Source organism: Sander vitreus, chromosome 11 (assembly GCF_031162955.1).
Source record: "Sander vitreus isolate 19-12246 chromosome 11, sanVit1, whole genome shotgun sequence".
Classification (NCBI taxonomy): Eukaryota; Metazoa; Chordata; class Actinopteri; order Perciformes; family Percidae; genus Sander; species Sander vitreus.
This window is the reverse complement of record NC_135865.1, coordinates 27,233,719-27,242,318: the sequence shown is the minus strand read 5'-3', so window position 1 is coordinate 27,242,318 and position 8,600 is coordinate 27,233,719. Positions and strand designations below refer to the sequence as shown.

Sequence of the window (8,600 nt, the reverse complement as noted above, 5' to 3'; positions counted from 1 at the left end):
GCTAAACTTGAATTTGATCCAGTGTCTCTCCTTGGTCTTCCCAGCATGTACATAGAATAAACTAAGAATATATTCCTTTAATGGATCTCCTGTAAGGCTCCCACTTGAGTTCCCTTGAGTGTTGCATTCCAACAAAGCTACTTTCAACAAAGTAGCTTAATAAATATGTTCAAGTAAATGTATCAACGATTTTAACTAACCCTTTTGTATGGAGTATGTTTGACATGCTAAGGACTCTCAGAATGACGAACAATGTTTGAATCATTGCAGAGATTGCTTTTATTGTCTTTGCTGAGCTGAACTTACATTCGACATTTTTGTTAAAAGTAAAATTCAAAATAGAATAAACACATTTTGGAAAACAAAAAAAACAAAACGCTTTTAATGCCTCAGTCATGAGCGTATCAAGTTCTTTATTGTCATATGCATGCACAGAAATAACAGAGAAGCGTTGGCAATGACATTCTGAGATCTCAGGCTCCCTCCAACAATACTCATTTGAATATGTACAAAAGAAAAACACAAGTAAAAATGAGAACATGAAATCATGCAGAGGTTAAAAACATTGGGACAAAATATAATGTATATAAAATATATCTGTGGTAGACAGTAATTGCAAATGAATAAACTAATGTAAACAGGGATGTAGTAATGAGAAGTTATAATATATATATATATATATATATATATAGGTTGACGTGTCTCCTAGTTGCATAAATAAGAATATATAAAGTTAATTTTCCTGTTCACTGATGTGGATGATGTAGAAAAAAAATACAAAAAGGGAAAGACCGATTTAACTCCGCAGAACGGTGAATGGAGGAGGGAAAAAGACGACCCACTCACAGTTGTTGATCAGTGAGACAGAAAAAGGGAAGTGAGCTCGAGAGGAACACGGGGAAGCAGAGAGAGAGAGAGAGAGCATTAACCATGCACACATGATAATCAGAGAGAGAGAGAGAGAGAGAGAGAGAGAGAGAGAGAGAGAGAGAGAGAAGGGAGGGCAGCAGAGGGAGAAAAAAGGCTCAATCAATTCAGGGTAGATGGGAGGGATGTTGCTGCTGTGCCTGCCGAGGCTCCAGTGCCTCTGCTGTCGTGCTGCATGTAGCCGAGTGTTTGTGTGAGCAGAGAGGACGACTGCTGCTGCTGACTGCTTCCTCGGAACCAGACACCAGCCCAGCCACGACTCACATCCTGGAGCCCACTGACTGACTGTCTGACTATAGCTGGGTCTTCAGTAAATGAGAAAACAGGGATGATACATGGACTAAAGAGGGAGCAGCAATAGCCTGAGGTAGGGAAGACTTTCTCTGTGATTACTCTTCCTCATCTTCCATTTCTGTCTTGCTTCCATGTCGATGTTCATGCTTTTTTGTTGTTGTTGTTGTTGTTGTTATCATTGTCGTCTGCTCTCTCTTTGCTGTTTCTCCCTTGACTCTGTTTTTTTCCCCCCAGCTCATTCTTAAATATCTTTGTTTTGACACATTTTTGTTCCTTGCAGAATTCCCTCTCCTTTTCTGACCCATTTCAGTGTTTTGCTCGTGTGTCCAAATGTGCCTTTTCTCGCTCCAACTTTTTATTTATTTATTTCGTCAATTTACTATATCTGAACCAAAGATGCTGACGAGGCTTTGCGATGTTGATTTCAAGCGAAAATAAATGGCATCAGAACTTGTCTCGTAGTTGGGGAGGTTTAAAACAACACTGGATGTGATGTGGGATTGGGTGGAGATGGATTTAAAACAAAATGTCTCAGACTCATTGTACCTCAGGAACAAAACAAATTCAACACAACATAGGATCTATAATGTAGTCAGATCACTTGGTATCCAGTGACGGTGTCGAGGATAACCTCTAAGGGTCAGGTCAGTCTTTTCTGGGAATAAAAAATCAATAAAAATGCTTATTTTGTAATGATACAGTAATGAACTGGAAATATACTGTAACATGTTTCACCAATAGGGTGACCTTTGTCAGGGAGTTGCAAGGAGAAGGGCATAACTCCTTTTGCATAAACGTCTCTCATAATCAGATATTATACTTTAACCTTTTTTCAACCAGGATACATTAAGGTAATTGACCAAAAATGTGCATCAATATTCTAGATTATTATTTTAATCTTGTGCTGTCCTTCGTTCTGAATACTGAAACGCTTACATTTATTGTGAACTATAATTTCTTATGACTTTATATTTTAGTCTCTAATTAATTTCTTTGTTTTTGAGTATGTTGCCCATCTTAATGTCACTCCCTTCTGATCCCAGGATGCCTCCTTAAGAGTGATGCTTTAGAATGAGACGGCTGACTTCTCGTGATTAATCGGCAGTCGGCACACCTAATTACATCTCATCAAGCAATCACCAAATGCGATGGTTATTTATCACTTGACAGCATCCACTTGCTCGGTGATAAACATTAGGGAATCTCCGCCCGAGTCTCGACTGTTAAGGCTAATGAGCAGTGCAGAGAGAATCAGGCGAGGAGGATCAACACAGAGAATAAGAGACTGAATGGGGAGGAGAAAGACAGAGGATGGATAGAGGGTGAAGTGAACAGGATCTTTTAGCAGCGCTGGGATATGCAGCTCACGTTCGGTGTCCCATGAAAAAATATCATGTGTACAGTAAATGTCTCTGTGCGTGGCCAGCTGGTGGGTCAGGTGGAGGTCTGTGAAGATGGAGGCGAAAGCCTTCTTGATGACGACCCGTGTGCCAGACAGTAATTCATCACGTGGATTAAGAGGTGACCAATCACCTTTCTAAATATGGATCTGTGTGATTAGGACGAGAGCACGCACAGACCCACTCAAATTGATTTCATTTCTGCACCGACCCGAAAACAAGACAACCCTGATTATGAGACACCCCCTCTCCTTTTGCAACACCTGGGTTTTGAGCTTTTTAAAGGAGATACACTGTTTAACACTGCATCTTTTAAATAAAACACTGTAAATCACTATAGGGTAAATAATAGAGGTGCTTTGTACATGAATCTTTAACGATCTGAGTCTTCCGAGTCATTATTGTCACTGACTGAATCAGTAGTTTTTGGCATTGCAGCTCCCCTCACAGGTGACTGAAAGAGTTGTTGTTAGCTCAGTATTTTACTTCCAGGTAAAAAAAACAGACAAACACTGAAAGGCTGAGAAATCCACTGAAACATGTGATAACTCTGTTGCAGAAGTGTTTGCTGAGCCATTAACCTTGGTTCATTTTGTTGTTCGTAATTTTTGGTTTTGTGCTGATTGTAGTCACCGTTAGGAGTTATAGACAGGGGGACAACATTTTCCAAATTGGGCCCTTCATCCACACTGCAGCACCATAGATCTTTGCACAGCCTTCTGTGTGCCCCTTCTTGACAGTCGTTTGTTTGCTTTCCTTACTACCGTTTTTCTTCTCGTGCACTAATTCGCCTCATCTCAATCTCTCAACGGGAGCTCTGAAAAAAGGCAGACGAAGGGCGATGCATAGCGACAGTTCGTGACACTCTGCAAAAACTAGGGCGGCCCAACTTGGACCGACTGCCGATGATCTTCTTGGTGTGTCTGGACCTTAAGACCCTTTAGGCACTTTCAATGCACAAAGGAGTTGGCAGTCACTATAAAGGGTGACAAAAGCTACATGAGACAGTAACTGTATACCAGTGGAAAGATTCAGTTTTGAAGCAGCAACACAAAGTGTGTTAAGTTAAAATCCTGCTTTACTTTAACACCTCTGCAAACATGCGTTGAGTGGGCGTGATTGTTCGATCATCTGTTTTGTAAAAAATGGGACACGCCCTCTCTCTGATTCCACCGTTGGAGAGGAGGTTTCAGATGTTGTTTGACAATATGATTAGCACTTTATTTGAAGCATTTTTAGGCATTTAGGTCTGCATCATTACAGCTCTGAGCAGAGCAGATTTAAACACGGAGAGAAACATACAGTTTCCTGTAATTTATGTTACATTTAAGTTTAAATCTGCTCAGAATAATGTATTTTGCTTTCAAGATATTTCTCAAATTATTGATTTATGTTTTGCTTAAATTCACAACATGACCAGAATCAGAACCAGAAATCGACAATAATTAAAAAACTAAAAATAAAAATATGCTTCACTAATGTGTTTGACCTTCACTGTGCAGAATGATGTATGTGCAGTTTGATACTTTCAAATATCTTTGTAAATTTACCTTTTAAAGGTTTTTGCATATAACTGATCCCCATGTGTTTCATATCAAAATGTTCAGGACAAACTCAGCTTTCCGTATAGTGAGAGAGAGATAGAGATGTAACGAGATAAGGTGGCGCTAAAGCTGAAACATTGATGTTGGCTTTTTGAAAGTCCTCAAATCTCTTTTTGAAAACAAACGTACGAATTGTTTTGCTGCTTGAAGTGAGTTAACCAAAGTCTTAGGGTATATATGATTAAAATAGTAAATAAATGTCTGAAATTCAATTGTTTAATGTCTCTAGCCAGAGAAAGAGCTTTTTAAATCTACTATTTCAAATCAGTTGGCACTGCCCTTTAAATGCAGAGCAACAATCAGTTGTGTATTAGCTTGGCCTTTTGATTCCTCTCTGTGTTTTACACACAATCCACCAGTTTCCATGACACCCAGGCCTTCCATAAATACTCCTGGTATTTGTGAGGCTACATCCCCAGTAGGAAAGCCACGGCCCTATGTGAGCCTAGCCTGCAGCAGAGCTAATCGCAGATCAATCCACGGCACTCCCAGATAGTTTGAGTGTCCAGGGTGTGCTCTGTGTCCTGTAGGTGTTGGCTACAGCGGATCACAGCACATCACACGTTTGATTTCTTTTTCCTATCCTCATTCATCCGTAACCTTGATAATGTAGACCTGCTGTAGGCAAATAACTGCGCAGTAGAACTTCAGCAGATGACTAACGACACTAAGGAAGATCTGACGTTCATCGTTCTGGCCGCTGCTGCAAGCTGTGAAAACAGAGGTGAAAACTGAGATGATTCATTCTCTTCAGATGGAAAGAAACAATCACAGAGATCACATTTAAGGAAAGAAAAGCATTAAGTGGAAACAGTGAGTTCTGATAATAGCGGGGCGAGAGGTGAAGATTTTCTGTACAGTATGTGTGTCATGTCAGGTCCTGACACGGGATCAGCAGCACTCCTTTTATGGGTAAAGATGAAGCTCTAAGGTTAAGCGTGCCCGCATGCAGTTCAGCATGTATAACTATATTAGCCACTAAATTTGTCTTGAGCTACTGTTTATCTTTGGCCTGTGAACGTTACTGCTGCCCTTTGATGCCCCGCACTGAAACCCTCATACAGAAGGAAACTCCAGAGCAAAACATCAAAACATAATTCACTCTGGCAGAAATGTTTTCCATTGTCTGAGAAGTGGTTCATTTTGGGACTAAATGACTAAAAGCTCCTAATTTGGAAAGGCCACTTCCCATGTGGTTGTTGTCACTGCTAATTCCCTCTGTCGGCCCAGGGGAGGGTGTATATTATACAGCAATGTGCCACCACTCGTTGAATTTACCTGTTGTTTCTTTGTCAACAAGAGGAGAAAATGTTTTGCTGCATTTGTTCTTTTACAGGCCTATAGGCTAAAGGGGACACATATATAATCCCCTTTTTAAAAAAAGGAAAATTCACGCACACACTTTTCACTTCTGCATTTGGTTTATTAGTCGGTCAACATTTCGGCCCCAGGGACCTTTCTCAAGACACGTTATAGTAAAGTGACGTAGTGCATAGTGTTAAAATACAGCTTTGATGGAGGTGTATCACAAAAGAGAAAAAGCAAGTGTTATCCGTGTTGCTTTCTACTCAACATAAATTATTTCCCCGAGGTCACATTCACGTCAAAGCAAAAGACCATAGTCTGCCTGCTTTCTGTAGGATTGGGGAAAGATAGTGGTCATGCTTAAAAAAACAACATTGAACTTGAAGTTGGAAACAAACGGCGTGTCCTATTTTTATTTTATTTTGTTGACCCACCCGTCACCTCTGTCCTCCACACCACACAGACGTCACACTGCATTATAACACTTCTTCCCTTCCTCCCCTCCGTCACTTGGACGTACACATGTGTCGTTTTGGGGCACTTGTTGAAATGACTGATCCTGGGAGGACTGAGCTAGGCATTATTTCAGATGGTTCAGGGTGCAAAAAACATGGACATCTTTTTTGTCCAGGTCCCAAAAAAACTGCTAATACTTCTGTACCTAATAAAGAACTCAAAGTGTTGTACTTCTTCTAATGTAATAAAATAGGAGTTTTAAAGGGAGCATTCAACAGTGTTGCGATTTCTTGGGAGTCAGGAGTTATTTAAGATGGGCCCAGTTCCACTCACAGACTTTGATCCGCTAAGTCCATGAGAGCTCAGGGCTGTGCCAGTGGGAAATCAGTGTTTGAGGACTTTCTGGTTGACTTGTTGAGCCCTTTTATGCACACTCTCTTTCTGTCTGCAAATCTTGTAGACTTTGCTCAAGAGAATAACCCACAATGTCTACCGTTTTGATATCAAAACTATGATTTTTACTGGAATTCTGGATTGCACAAAACGAAACATGAACAAATGTCTAATGTTTGCTTGGCTTCATCATATGACTCTTAATGGCCTTTCTTTATTGTTCAAGCACTGTGCACATTTTCTTAAGCATCCTAGAACGCTACAAAGAACCTAACAAGCCATTACAGAAGCTAATTTGACTGAAAAAAAGCAGAGGAAACCTTCAGGTGATTGAAGTTCTTCAGTGACTAATGCTGGAGAACTGGCCCTCTTTTGGTCTCAAGGCTGAAAGACTTAAAACTTGGGCACACAAGCTGTTTAATTTCCTTATTCTACAGAAAGCTGTGAATGTGCAGAAAGCGATGATGGTGGCAAAAGTGAGGATTTCAGAAACGCAAACAAATCTACACACAGGAAAATGCTAAGCACAAGATACTGCAGGTGTGCAACGCTTATAGTCAGGAAACATGCTGCCAAATTCATACTGCATGTACAGGCAATGTATGGGACACACATAATGCTTAAAAGTAAAGATTCTGCACCGGTGACTTGCATGTTAACGGAAAAGTTCCTCTGAAATGATAAAACTGCAGAGCCTGTTATTCCACGCCAAACAAACACACTTTGTTTTGAGTAGGTAGCTCTCCTGTCGCCGCGTTGGTATTTGTGTAGCACCTGGGGGGGCTTCAGTTGTAGTTGTTGAGCGCTTGGAGAGCATTTTGGGCTTCCCATGAGATAATTAGTGTACTCGATTCAGTTGACTCAACCTTCAACTTGTCATCTTTCACCAGGCAGTATCGAAAGGCTGTGAAACGGTATAGCGCTTTCTGTTATGCGTGTGACTCGGCTTCCCCATTACAAACATTTAAATATAAGTTTGGTCTCGCAGGCACGATTGCAGCCTAAAGGCCTTTACTTAAGTGTAGTGTGCAGTAGAGTTCTTGTGTCAATGCTGATTTGAGGCATTATCCAACAATTTTAGTCCTACATTTTTTTTGGGTCTGGCAAACTTGCACCAAAAGCTGATACATTTCAGCTTCAAAAGCATTAACAAAAACATAACCAACAAATACAATGTTTGAGGAGAAGCCGCCACATAATGCAGGTGCAAATTCAGGCTTGAAATTTAGATTTCTAAAGTTGCTCAGTGAGCTACCGACCCAGTTATAGCGGGAGGTCTATATTTAGCAAGTGCATGGATCATGAAGATTATCTCAGTGCTGAAAATGACTGATGTTTGACACAGAAAAGCTGCTGTTGGCATCCACTCAATCATATGGTTACACAGTCCTTCAGCTTCCTGCAGCAGACATGCTCACACTGAGTGCGAGAGCTTCGCTGCTGCTGCTGCTGCAATCAGGACTTTGACACTCTTCCTGTAGCAAGGGCCTGCCTTGCCCACAGCATCCTGCTCAGCTCTCTATAGGGAAATGTCAGTTAGAAGCATCCTGTCCGGCATTTTGCTTCCAGTTTTACACGTATTCCTCTAAAAAGACTTTGAAAAGACCAAAGTCTGACACCATCTCACATCTAAAGACAATCTGTCATAATATCACTACGTTTTTAGTCACAGACTATAAGATTTTGCAAAGACTTCACTACCAAGACGTAAAATGTACAATAATATAAAACACGTTTCATTTTGTCAAGACGGGACAAAAGACTGACTTAAGACAGCTTGGACTGAGTTTTATGACCACCTTACACCAAATGATTGCGACGACGGGACTCTAGCAAGACTCTCATGTTTTCATTCCGATATTAGACATTTGTCTGCGACAGTGGAATCGCGTGAAAAGTCATTTGGTGTAAAGTCGGCATAAAGTGCACTGCCAAGGTTGAGCTCCACTCCAATGGCTGGACTGACTCTGGATCAGCTCTCCACGTTTCCTCTGTGGACATAATTATGTTGGAGCTCCGGTTTCTGTTTACCTTCTCTCGTCTTCGGTGTTATCACTGTAATCATCATCAGCATCCTAATTTGGCAGTGCTGCTCTCTCCACATGGCTTATGTCTTGGAACACCTCTTGGTGGTGAATGTGCAGCAGACTGGAGTGGTGTGTTGGACTGGATTTAACCCTCTGAGGTCAGGGCATTTTTACATATCTTTTTGAAGTCTCCT

At 41.0% G+C, this 8,600-nt stretch overlaps 1 protein-coding gene across 4 annotated transcripts in view; it reads left to right on the top strand.

Annotated features, from left to right (window-relative positions):
• Positions 1 to 878: 878 nt before the first annotated feature.
• The window catches only part of dgkg (diacylglycerol kinase, gamma), a 136,824-nt gene continuing 129,102 nt past the window's right edge, over positions 879 to 8,600 (top strand). For all 4 annotated transcript variants that reach the window (XM_078262570.1, XM_078262569.1, XM_078262568.1 and 1 more), the window contains exon 1: positions 879 to 1,294. The gene's annotated coding sequence lies outside the window, so the exon portion shown is untranslated. The remainder of the gene's footprint in view (positions 1,295 to 8,600) is intronic.